The sequence below is a fragment of the Heliangelus exortis genome, chromosome 2 (genome assembly GCF_036169615.1).
Source record: "Heliangelus exortis chromosome 2, bHelExo1.hap1, whole genome shotgun sequence".
In the NCBI taxonomy this organism is placed as follows: Eukaryota; Metazoa; Chordata; class Aves; order Apodiformes; family Trochilidae; genus Heliangelus; species Heliangelus exortis.
This window is the reverse complement of record NC_092423.1, coordinates 18004754-18018250: the sequence shown is the minus strand read 5'-3', so window position 1 is coordinate 18018250 and position 13497 is coordinate 18004754. Positions and strand designations below refer to the sequence as shown.

At 36.9% G+C, this 13497-nt stretch overlaps 1 protein-coding gene across 6 annotated transcripts in view; it reads right to left on the bottom strand.

Moving 5' to 3' along the window:
• ARHGAP21 (Rho GTPase activating protein 21) overlaps window positions 1-13497 on the bottom strand; it is a 107217-nt gene that overhangs the window by 62408 nt on the left and 31312 nt on the right. The gene's annotated exons all lie outside the window — the stretch shown is intronic.

Below are 13497 nucleotides of genomic sequence, written 5' to 3'. Positions count from 1 at the left end.
AAAAATAAGTGAGGACTGTAGAACTGCAAAGGTGAATGGATTTAAAGTTCAAGCAATGTAAAGGTTAACTTGAAGCTACATAATCCTTTAGCCTGAGGATGGAGTTTGTTATTGAGGAGCTCCCCACCAATCTATTCAGCTTCTGAACATTACAGCATTTTCTGGTTCTGCACAAATAAAGGGCTCTCCTCAGTCTTTCAATCTCATGATATGCACAAAAAACAGAGCCAGTAAGAACATTTTGATCCTAGTAAACTGGCAAAAGAAATAGCTGCTAATTAAAAATTACCATTGGCCTCTTAAAAAATGAGTGATTTCTTCCCACTAAGTGACAGGCACCAATCCACTGGTTTAACACTCTTCTGCTATCTTTTGTCTATCAATATTTTTTAGACAACACTTGATGCAAATCTTTTAACAACTGTAAGCAACTGCAGGTACGACAGAAGGTAAAAAAAATTTAATAAGCAAATACATATTTTTATGGGCATGTAAACAGTAAGCTTAAAAGTAGCACTGAAAAAACAAAGTCTACAATACATTTTCATCTTTTATTCTGACAAAAGCCTCCACAATGAGCCTAAAGGTAATTTTAGTATGTATAACAACTGATCACAGAGGTTTACACGTAAGAATACTGTAACCTGAGTTTAAAATACAGCTATACAGAGAACTTCACCAGGTCTGAGAAATGAGAGGTGCAGCATTTGACTTTATTAAGAAGAGAACTTTTTATTTCCTTGTAATTTCACATAAATTTCTAGCATTGGTGGAAGTTGCTGATCTAACAGCTATTCGTAATCAACAGTACTCCCCAGTCAAATCATTATCTCTTAAAGAACCTGCGAGAAGTGGAAGGTTATTTCCACACCACCCTTGGACCCTCTGATAAGGTCTGTCAACAGGGCAACATAAAAAGCCAATATTATTAATAAATGTGAGACATGATCACCAACAGCAACTTTTAGTCACCACGATGAACAAGGATCGGAATTATAAAGAAAGGAGTCAACATCTGTTGAGTCATCCTGTGACACGTCCAACCACATCACACCCACCAGAATATCCCTTGCCAGAGAAATCCTTCAAAAGGAACAAGAAAAGTTTTCAGAAACACAAAAAAAAACAAGGATGCAAGACAGCAACAAACAAATCATCTCTAGCATAGGCAAGAACATTACTGAAGGCAGAGCTGCTACATGGTTCTCCTTGCAAACCAAATTGCTAGTGATAAGGTACAATATATACCTGTATCATCTGAATTTCAAGAGAACTAAAAATGAATGTTTTATTTTCATTACATATAAAATCTAACAAAAACAAATATTATGCCATATTCCTTACTGAATATGTCTATGTAGATTCAATGCTCTAAATCAAAGTCAGAATGCATGCAATCAAGTTCAGTGACTGAAGACTCAGAGGCTACTAAAAATCATTTGAGCACCATTTCCCTCAGGATTTCTTCATGCAAGGTTTCTGAACAAAGTCTCTCAAAGCATCATTTCCTGTCATATGTAACTACAAGGACATACAACAAATGCTTACGTGCACTGTAAAATTCACACTTTGTTTTTAATATTGTATGTAACCTTTTTTCCTGTGTAATAGAAACACCCATGAAAAATCAGATGGCACCTTATAGAACTACACAAATCACTGAGTTTAACACACAGTAGCAGAATTATGTTATAAATATATATAAATATAAAAATAAATATATAAATATAAAAAATATCTATAAAAAGCATTGATGTTCGTAAATTATACTATATCCACTTAAAAGTGAATCTCCAATTAATAGCTTCCAATTTTATCAGTCTTCCAATTTTATCAGTTTACCAAACTTGCATCCTCTCCAAAGCCCCTCTTTCAATTTAGAACAGGCAATCTGGACAACAATTTAGACAAACCTACACTGAGGATGCTAGAAACCATTGTGACAGTCATAGGTAACTGCAACACAAGCTATCAATAAATAACTCATTTCATGACTAACACATAAATAGGTATACTCTGACTTCTAAATACTATCTTCAGAGATAAATGACAGTGAACACAAATAACTGATATACTGCACTGTCATGCCTTGAAAAGAAAAAACATTCAAGCTACCTTGAGTTTGGTGCAAATAATCAACTTACATCTGTATTTCATCTTTGTGTTCAGTGCACTGGTTCAACATTACTTCTAAAAAACACTGCAGCTTGACATTTTTCTCTGAAGCGTTTTTAAATTTCTTTGGTTTGGTTTTTTTGCCATTTAGAACACTTCAACAAATAAGTAAATCAAAATCTCATTTCAAATGTTATAGAAACTACATTTTCTGGAGCCTAAGTCTGCATTTATTTAAATAAGAAACCAACAACAAAAAAAACCCCAACAGCAACAACAAAATACACAAACAAAAAACCAAAACAAACAAACAAAACAAAAAACAAAACAAAAAATCCCCCCCCCCCCAAACCAAAAATATGTATCATGGAGACAGCTTGTTCTAAGCAGGGCCTGCTTCAGCTGCATTTAGCAATGTTCAGCTTTTAGCTTCACCATCAAGAAATGTCATGCCAGGAATAGCAATTCAGCTTTATGGATATATGCTGAAGAAAAAGTGGACTGATGTCACCTTATTTCACAGATTCAACAGCCATCATACTATTATTTTTTTTTAGTCAGTACTGACACAAACCGGAGCAAGACTGATCCTGACTATAGTTTTATTACTCCTTAAAATTATCCCAAGGCAGGATGTTCCATGTGCTACCATAAATGCTGTTTATTTAAAAATAGTGAAATATTTTGTATCAAGTCATTTATTTTCCCTAGTTTCTGTATCCAAGTATCCAACCACTTAGTTAACTGACTCATTAAATGTGCAATATTAGAGAAAAAAAGGCTTATTTTATGTGACAAATACAAGGTCCTTTAAAAAGGTAACAGAAAAAAATCTGTATCTGTTCTGGCTAAGGCTACAGAATGGGAGGAAAAAGAACAAAACAAAACAAAAAAGCCCACCTGCCTAGATGGGCAAGAAAACATTACCAACTGACCAATGGCACCTTTCAATGCAAGTCAGCCTTTGTTTCTTTAATATTCAAGTTCTTCCACTGAAGATTTTTAAATAAAGTTGTAATAAGCCATTGAGACATTTAGACTGAAACCATACAGAGAACTTCAAATCACTTTCCTAGAAGCTGATGAAAAGTCAAATAAAGCAATAATAAATATACCCCTCAAAAAACACTTTTTGAAAAATACCTATCTGATCAGAAATGACGAAGGTAAAGGTACCGTGCTTAGAGGACACTATCTCCCCTTGACCTGGGGGCTCAGACTTGGACTCCTGCACATAGGTTAACTCAAGAGTAAAAGTTCAATCCATGATTCCCTGGTCCTCTACTACAATAAAAAGCAACCAGAACCCTCCAAAACACACAGCTCCTCTGTGTTCTGAAAACATATAACACTTCCTCTAAGAAAGATCTGAGAAAGACAGACATTTAAGACAGCCAAAGAAAAGGTTATTCAACTTTTCATTGAGATGCATTCTCTCCATCATCATTTGCAGTATAGTGAGGCTTAACCAACACCCAGAGAAAGCTAGCTAATGTTTTATCTCAGCAGCACCTCAAAAGCAGCATCATTATCACAAGGTACAGAATTAGGCCTTTCCTTTTGGTTCTTCTCAAGCTCATAAATAAAAGATTGCAAAGAGATAAGGCCACATTTCTGAAAACAGAAACAATGATCACATACTGAAATGGTCTCAAGCCATGATAAGAAAAGAAATTTGTAACATCTTTAAATCAGACTGGAACGTAGAAATATCATCTTACACAGAGGGAAAGAATTCCCAGTTGACAAAAAATAATCACTGACACAAAGATGACATCTTAAGCAAATCCATCCTCCAGGTAACCAGGACACAGTTTTGTCTTTGAAAAAAACAAATTAGTTCCATGACTTCCAACCTCAGCAACATATTACATCTCCCACCAATACAAAAAATCCTGCAAAGAAACATGCAGGAAAACTGCAGAAAACCTGAAACCTACACAATTATAGACCTCCACATCAAATGCCAACTGGTTCGAACTTCTAACTGACATTTATGGTTGACAAAATCCTGTATATTTCCCTGAAAGGGAAGGACACATTAACTGACAATGTTCTTTCCTCAAAGGAGTCTTCCGATGCTTTCTGTTGTCACAAGGTAGCTAGAAGGTGTAATCATCCGTATCTCAAAATTCAACCTGATCATCAGAAAGCACCCTGACAAGTTTTTAGGATAAAAGGGAACATGAAAAACACAGAGGTATGAACCTTGGATGCTAGCTGACACCATAAAAAAAAAGGCATCTAGAATGTGGAAACAGGAAGAGAGGCAAAATAACTGAGAAAAGCACCAATTAAATATTTAATACTGTACTACTAGACTTGTTAAGGCACCTCTGGAATTTAGCTTAAGTATCTGCAGCAGTGCATGTACAGTACCAGTGATCTGAATCTGCCCCTTCTTTACTGAGACCAAAGTTAGCCTGTAAAGTTTACTAATAAATCATCCCAACCATTTCAGTATTTCAAGTGTCAAACTGGAGCATTTGTTTTATCATGCTATCCCAAAGTCACCCTTCATACTAAACAAGCAACAAGGTTAAAAAATTATATAATTACTAATTGCTGTTTAATTTATACATAATAAATGTGCATTAGTTTCATCCACCTGCATAGATTGGTAGCTCCACAGGCCTTCTCTTCGTAACAAGGCATTATAAATCATTAAGGCTGTAAAGACATCTGCATTCAAGGAGTCTGCCTTAAATACCACTTTTTTTGAAAGTTTGTTTTGAGAGTCTGCCTATGCAATCTCTGACTCTCTGGGATACATTTTCTTCTCTAAATTCACATTATATTCAAACCCTGCCATTAAGCATTCCTGTGATTTCTAATTTCATCAAAAAGTACATTTCTTGTCTACCTTTTAAAAATGCAAATATTATTTGGGCATAGTGAAGTGTATTATCTTTGTGTGTCAAACTGAACTTTACTAAATGTGTTTTAAAAAGCTTCTTTCTAGACAATGAGTTCAATAAAATTTAGAGGTGATTCAAACTCACAGTACAATATATACAACACAACAATATATAGAATATATTAACATGATTGCCAATTTTTACTATGTACTGACATGTACTTTTTATTAACAGCATTTCACTAAAACTAGACATGACCACGATGTAGCAGACTAGAGTGAACATAGTTCAGGATGAATAAGCCTTTACCTAAAGGCTAACACTCTAAAAATCAGTCATTTTCAGACATGGAGTGGTACTGAAGCACAGCAGTAGAAAGTGTCTTCTACCCTAGAACATTCGTAAATATTCCTCCATTCTGTGGCAGAATGGGTGACAGGGAAACGAACTGTACCCAACAGACCATGCTGGACCTGGTAACAAGACCCTCAGATCATGAGACAAAAGGTGAGTCTCCATCCTGTCTACTTCTGTGATATATATTTAAGAAATATGCATGAAGGAGTTGGCTGCCCAATGCTAGTAACTGCTGAGCCTGTTTTCAGCTGGTTTCAAGAGGAGGGTGCCTTGCCACAAAGAACCTGAAACTGGAAACGAAGATGTAAACAAGCTCTCAAAACCCAAAAGATCAAACAGCTGCATACCTGCTCTCACCACAGAAAAAAGCCAAGATGTGGAGATAAATGCAGCTGAGTCCTCATGCAAACAATCAGTAGATGGCAGTCAGGGAGATCAAACTGCACAGGCAGGGCCATCTGAGGCCACTACTAACAGCAGAAGACACTCTACTTTTGGAATTGGGAGTCACAGCTCTTCTATGCAGCAGCTCTTCAGGAAGGCAGGAGGGAAAGGGCAGCAACAAAAAAAACCTAAACCAAACAACAGCAACAAACCCCAAACATCTCAGTCTTCACTGGAAGACTTCCCCAACTCTCCAGTTCAGGGAAAGTGCCAGTTCTCAGAGTCACCAGGGAGTCCCATTCATCTCTTAGGGGATGGGGGGGGTGTTTATGTCAAGTGCAGGATATCTGCTGAGACTCCCCAACACTAACACTTCTCTCGAGCTGCAGCTGAGGGTGATGCAGGAGCTGGAAAGGATCATAAAGGCAAACAAACTGAAGATCTGGACTTGCTCTCCAGAGCAAGATTCAAAACCTTTTGACTCCAGATGGAGAGACAATTACTACAATGAATGTTTTCAATATCAAACAACAGGAAAACAGGAAAGAGAAGGATGGGCAATGCCATTTCTCACCTTGGTTGTGCAGGTGGGTCACTGTAAGCACTGCTCCCTCACCCAGCCCTCTAATGGGTCTTGCTCATAGACATAACAAGCAGAAACATTTCAGAGCAAGGGCAAGGCAATAAAGACATGGACATCACTTGATGTACTGACCATAAGTTTAAGTGTCTCCCTCACAGGAACCCACTTTTTATCATTGTAAGTACTGTTATGGCACTAAGACCAGGTGGCCACAGCTATAGGTCCTTTTTAAGGGACCAGAGTTAATTCAGGTATTTGTGAGGAGGCAGCCCTGGTAGCAAACCTGCCTCTTTTAAAAGTGTGATTCCCACCAACATGGAATACAAGCCTGGAATATTCTTTCAATTCAATACTGAAGGCAGTGGCAGCCTGCCTGCACCAGAGATCAGTGAGGACACCAATTCAGATTTTGAAATGCAGCTTAGAACTGAATAACCCAATTTAAAAAGCAAGAACAAACAAACAAACAAAAACAAACAAAACAACCCACCCACAGATAGATGATGTCCTCAAACCTAGCTCAGGAAAGGAAAAAGTTTAACAAAGTGATACAGGACTAATCCAAATGTATGAAGTAAGTGGGAAATCTGCAGCTTTTCAAAACCAAAGTATCTGTGCCAGCACAGCAGATGGCTGTGAGGCACACCGAGGAGACACGATTGCTGCCATGCACCCGTGCAGGCTTCTGAGCTGCTTTAGGGATGAAGGAGAAGGACAGAGGGACCGGTGTTGCTGTGTACTTTTGTAACTACTATTGTAGCAAAAACAATCAAAAAAGAGTAACTGTATTTTCTAGACAGAGGATTTCACTTGGCAAAAAGGTCAAGGTGCATATAGAAAACGCACAGTAGAAACCTCCACACACAGAGCTAATTACACACCTTAAAACTTTCCTTACTGAACTCTCCTGTTCATGGTAAAAGCTCTGTAAAGCACAGCAGTTGATGCTCTTGTCAGTCTCATTATTACTCCAAGAAAAGCAAAGCTGGGGCTATCTACAGGAACCTTACTTTCCCACTTCACCTTAAAATGCCACCTCCACATTTATATTAATTTTTCTACACACACTCAAAAACAGAAAAGCAAGAAGGGTGAGAAGAAGCCAAAACATGAAAAAAAAAAAAAAAAATCTTGATTTTTACAATCTTTTTCATTTGGAATCAAGTTCCTCCATCACACACAGATACCTAGCTTTAGAGTAACAAACCACTTCAAGATTTAGTGACATGACAGTCTGAAAAAGGATTATGTCCATAGTGTTGATTCCATGTGTTTGTTCAACTGAAAATTGTTCAGATTACCTGGCTCTGGATTGAGCACTCTGTAATTGCTTCAATTTGGTCTATAAACTGAGCCTAGCTGGACATACTTGCTTGAATACAGGAGTGTGCAGCCACTCAGGCCAGGGGAGATCCAGAAAGAGTTTTTCTACTCTGAAGCAGGAAGAATCTCAATCTATTCTTTTACAAAGCTGGCTACACTTGAAATAGCTTTTTACTCTGATTTTTTTATACTGTAGGTCTGATACCTGGACTTTTTTCACTATGCTCGTAAGTTCACCAAAAGCAAGTCTAGCATGATCACGTCTGTAATACAGCTGAAACAGAACTCATCCATAGTTAGCACATAATCCCTGAACTACCCAGATGTAAATATATACTCACTTCAATATAAACTCACACATAAATATAAACTCAAACACCAGCTACTATCAGGTTTAGAATATTTTAACTCATTAAAGTTATCTGAATCTACCATATAAATGTGTAATACATTTTTACAAAGTATACTTTGTGTATGAGCTTTATGTACTATGTATACTTTATGTATTATGTATACATACCATAATATTTGCAGTACCTTGTTCACAGCCAAAACCTGTACTACTTTACCAAGATTCTTTTCAAACCTAATTAAGTTCACTTCAATTTAGATCATGCCTTATACTTCCACACAGTAACAGTTGATTTCAATCAACAGCACCATGAAACAGAGTAGAAAGTACAGGAACTTCATAGGAAAGAGATGCAAACTATTTTCACCATGAATTTTTCTTTTTCATCTTGCATTTAGTAGTTACAACAAGACCCACACAGTTTTAAATTTACCCACAGTATTAAATATAGTCAGAAAAATATTAAAAACTAACAAATTGAGAGCTTCCTTGTTTTCTTATAGGCTCATTAGCAAAAGCCTCCCCTCTTAACAGCTACATCCTTTAAACTGGAAAGAAAGGAAACATCTGCAGGGGTGGCAGCATAACAGCAAAATATCATGTGATCTTAACTTAGCTAAACTGAAGCTTTTCCTTCTCTGCTTGTTCTGTTGCTGCTTATTAAGAATAGGAAATACTTTGTCCTCACCTTATAGTCTGATCTGGAATACCAGACAGGAGATGCAGAATGCATGCATCTACCCCTCAGCACTAGAGCAATGCTTGAGTTATTCAAAGCATTAAAAAAGAACCTTCACAGCAACCTGGCAGAAATCATAAGGGTGGTTTGCACAGAGTCACTGCCTGTCAAGGGCCATCCTGCATCCCTTCTTTGAGCCTATGGGAACTTTATGATGGACTGAAGAATATAAGCCACCTCATGACCCATACTGGTTCCTACAAATGGGGAGAGAATAATAAACTGCCAATATCCTCAGCTAAGTACACTACTGCAAAAATAACAGTAACTTTCAAGCAAGTTTGTAATTTCTCTCTAGAATAACATGGACTTTCTCAAGAACAAATATACCAGATAATTTCCAGTAGACATTCATCAGACTGCTTTAACATATATTTGCATAGGTGAGTTTTGCAGAAGCCATTAAGAAAAACAAATTCACCACACAGTGCAAAACCTGACCTGCACAAACCCCACTTCAACAACCAGGTGCACCAGCACTTTCAATCATCAGCTCTGAAACTACCTACACATTTCCTTCGGTTTATACTATTTATCTTCACCTTAGCCAGAGGCTATGTCTTGGTTCAAAAATTATCAACTCAGGACAGTTTAAGTTGGTAAAACCACCCAGAACACCTACTTTTCCACTCTGTACCTATGGCAAACCTCTGTGCTTGGGACTAGGCTACTCCATGCTGCAGCAACAATGGTGAGCAAGGGTTTTACGTTGGGAGAGAAATACACCTTACACCTGCACTCCAGTGAATGTAAGTATGAGGCTGATCTTCTCTTACTGAAGCTACTTAATTTTTCAACTTCACCATAATATTCTCATTCCTGTTCCAAAAACAAGAAAATGAAATAATTTAGAGACTAGACACACCACTTCATCTGCATAAATATATCATCGAACCTGCTGATCATTCAAGCTGTGAAGATAATTCAAGCTTGCAATATGGCAACTCTACTTAAGATTTTATTTCAGGTACAACAGAATGTTTCTGACCTGCCTAAAAACAGAAGGAAGTCTTTGGAAGATCAGGGAATTGACCCTCAATGTCAAAATCCAAACTGTCATGCTCAAAAAAAAGTAATTGCAAGTGAGTTGTTATACCAGAGTCTGACTCTGTTTGCACAAGATTTATCTAGACAAATGCAGAGAGTTTTAAGAGCTTGTTACCTGAGAAAAGAACTATTTGTATCGAGCCTAAACATCGTAGAAAGTTTAACACAGAGAACACGGCTCAAAAAACCACAAAACTTTAAGACAAATGGGTCAAAATTCTTTACATGTCCACCCACACAGCTTCCCTCCTCAAAAATAACCTCTAAATATACAGCTTGAGCTACTCAGTCTTACAGCTTTCTAATAAAAAGACTATTAATAAACCCCTGCAGACAAACTCACTACTTAAATACAGTCCTAATCTCATGTTTCAAGGTATCTAATTTGAGCTTACTATATAATGATATAATGTGCAGATCAATGCACTGTAAGTTTTAAAAGCCTTAAATTCAGAGTGAAAAGGTTTGGAATTTGTACAAAAAAAAAAAAGCATACAATGATGCAAAGCCATATAACCAAAGACTTGAATTAAATTATTTCAAGGCCCTCCATTTGTACTCTATTGTGCATATACAACAGAGGAAGAAAAGCAGCTTTTTCAGTGAACAACTGAATTTACAAAGATATATAATGGACAAAATGATGCTTTGAAAAAAGAAGTCATTAACTTGAAAAACAAACAAACCAACTTAAATCTTCATGCCCAGAGATGAAATATCACTAAGATGACAGAGAGGAAAGAGCTGTCTGTCCATGGGATTTTCAGTTTAGCTGCAAATCCAAGAGCTTTTGAACATTGACTTATGATATGATCATACATGACCTGTGTATTTCCTCACAGTCTGCATTGAATACATCAGTAAGAATGGTTGATATAGATTACAATCTACATTTGCATCTCTGTCTGGAGTTTGTAAGGGAGAAGAAATCTATTCTTATACAAATCTATTTGCTTACAATGACTTTAAACTGGAAGAGGATAGATTTAGATTAGATATTAGGAAGAAATTCTTCACTGTGAGGGTGGCGAAACACTGGAACAGGCTGCACAGGGATGCTGTGGATGCCTCCTCCCTGGAAATGTACAAAACCAGGCTGGATGGGGCTTTGAGCAACTTGGTCCAGTTGGAAGCATCCCTGCCCATGCAGAGGGATTGGAACTAGATGCTCTTTAAGGTCTCTTCAACCCTAACCACTCTATGATTTCAGAACTACTGTCTTTGCATGCCTGTTTCTATGGCTTGAATTGCTCACTGTTGCTGAATTACTCCCCTGTACTTCTGGTCATAACAAAGTGTTTCTCCAGCAATGCGAATTCCCACAATGAGTAACGTGGGCAAATACTTCCCTGCAATGATTTTACACCTTTTACTCAATGAAACTGACACCTTCACACCCTGCACTGCTATGAGACAAGATTTTTATCTTATTCTCTCCCTCCTCAAGGCAGCAGATAAACAGAAATAAGACAGCACAGTAAGATAACAAAAATAGCACATTTCAAAACTGTTACCAGCTGCAAGTATCTGAGGAGGACTCCAGTCACCTTTGTTATTTCATCTTCTAAGTGACACATGTGGAAGGCTGAAAAGCTTTTTAACATTATTGGGAGATTCTCTGAAGGAAGGGAAATAGCTGCAGTGCAGCAACTGCTGCAGCACTGCTGCGTTCTGAGGCTTGAAGGTAATCTGAGAGCTGGGCTTGCACTGCAACATCTCATTCTCACATACTGCCTCACAGAAAATGTTGCCTGCAATAATGAGCTCAAGTTAAAAAAAAAAAAAACTAAATACCAAATTAAGAGATCTTGGCTTCTGTAATGTCACAATGTCCTAACATACTTTGATGTACAGAGTCTTCAATGAGAAGAGGTTCCTTCAAGCCCAACAACTTCAATGGTCAAGCCCACTCTGTGCAATGAAATTTGACCAACTCTAAGTTTACACAACTTTGCAGAATGAATACTTCTCTCTGGCTTAACAACTCAAAATTTAAGTACTTATGCAGCTGAAAGAACATTATTGTTACTTTAGAGGTTAGGATGCAGCATTAAGATAAAAATACTATTTTTTCCTGATTTGAGAAATTACTAGTAAACAACAGGGACAATTAAACAGCCTCCCTTTTTTTTACTAAATATATATTTCTGATGGCTCTTTAGAAGAAAACTTTTCACCTAGCCTTCACCTCAGCTCTCAAATCACAAGCAGTAATTCATTACGTGACATTTTACTGGGATCAGGATGGACAGAAATTGCCAAAAAAGCTGCATAACTTCTGCTAGTTCAAGGGTACACTTGAGAAAGAGCTGTTAAGTCTTCGGAATTCACAGGTCACCCATCTGCTTTCTCACCAGCTGCCTTCTTGAGTACTGCTGGGAAGAGAATGTGGAGAGAAACTCTGCCATGCAAAGCTGCAAGCATCTCTCACCAGGCCTTACAGCTTCCATTTCTGCCATGGCATTTCAGTGCAGTAAGAACAGAGTAGTTGCACTGTACTATCCCATAAAAGACCTTTCAGCTTCATTTCAAAGAGAAGTATCAGCAGCAACTCACTAACATTACAGTTTACAGGCACTTCAATAAAAAAAGCCAAACCCAAACCAAAAAAGAAACCCCCAAACACAGCATTGCATATTTTACTTGAATAATAAAATCTAGCAAGATCAAACAACTCAGCAGCATTTCTGCCTCAAGCATGAAAGTAATTTGAAGTATATCAATCCAACACTTGGCTTTTCTTTCCAGCTTAGTAATAAACAGTTTGTATGCTTTATGAACCCTGCTCTTTTTTGCTTGTTTGTTGCTTTGGGTTTTTGGTTTTTTTACTTTGTGCTGGATTTGGGAGTTTTCTTTTAAACCTTTCATTTCAAACTGGTTAAAAAAAAAATTAAAATCCCCCTTTCCCTTCCCTCAAGTAATATCAAACCCATTCTAAAACTTCACAGGACTGCCCATATGAAAATTCTATTTCTTGATTTCTCCTAAGTTTGCAAAATAATTTTCATATTAAATCTGCCTATAAATGTGAATTCTTATATATGTGTAAGCAAACTAGAACACAAACTTCTTTAACCTACAATGTTAATGACTCAAAAAATCCAGACACTGTGAATCAGCTCTGCATCATTTGAAAAACAGAAAATAACACACAGCAATAGACTTTCCTGATGAAGTTACAGTACAGACATGACACACTCGGACTGCTTGTATTTTAAATGCTATATTGTTTCAAAAGACTTTTGTGTATGGAGGGAATATTTTTTAATCCCTTGTCTCTAGTTACAGTTATAAAACTGCAACTTTTTAAGTACTTACCTTCTCTTTACATCATAGAAGAATAAAATTAGTTTAATTCAGTGACTGTCTGAATGTTATATAAGAAATACAGGTAATATCTAGAATATACAGAAAGTAATGTTACATCTGTGTACTATTTCAAATCCTTTAATGAGTGGATTCTATTTTAAAACATTTCCATTCAAAATGCAGGCAGCTGCTTTGCTTTGGTTTTTTTTTTCCTTCCACAGTAAGTCAGTGAATTAGACTTCTATCTGTCCATATTAAGAACAGTAACATCCTGTGGAAATTTATTTTCTCTTGTATGTTAAAAAAATATGTAACAACCTCCCATGACACTTTTTTTTTTTAAATCATACTCACAATCAAGTATTTTGAACCAGCCAAGATATTTAAGCCCTTCAAAGCAGGAAAACAAATCAGCTTTGAATTTACTAAC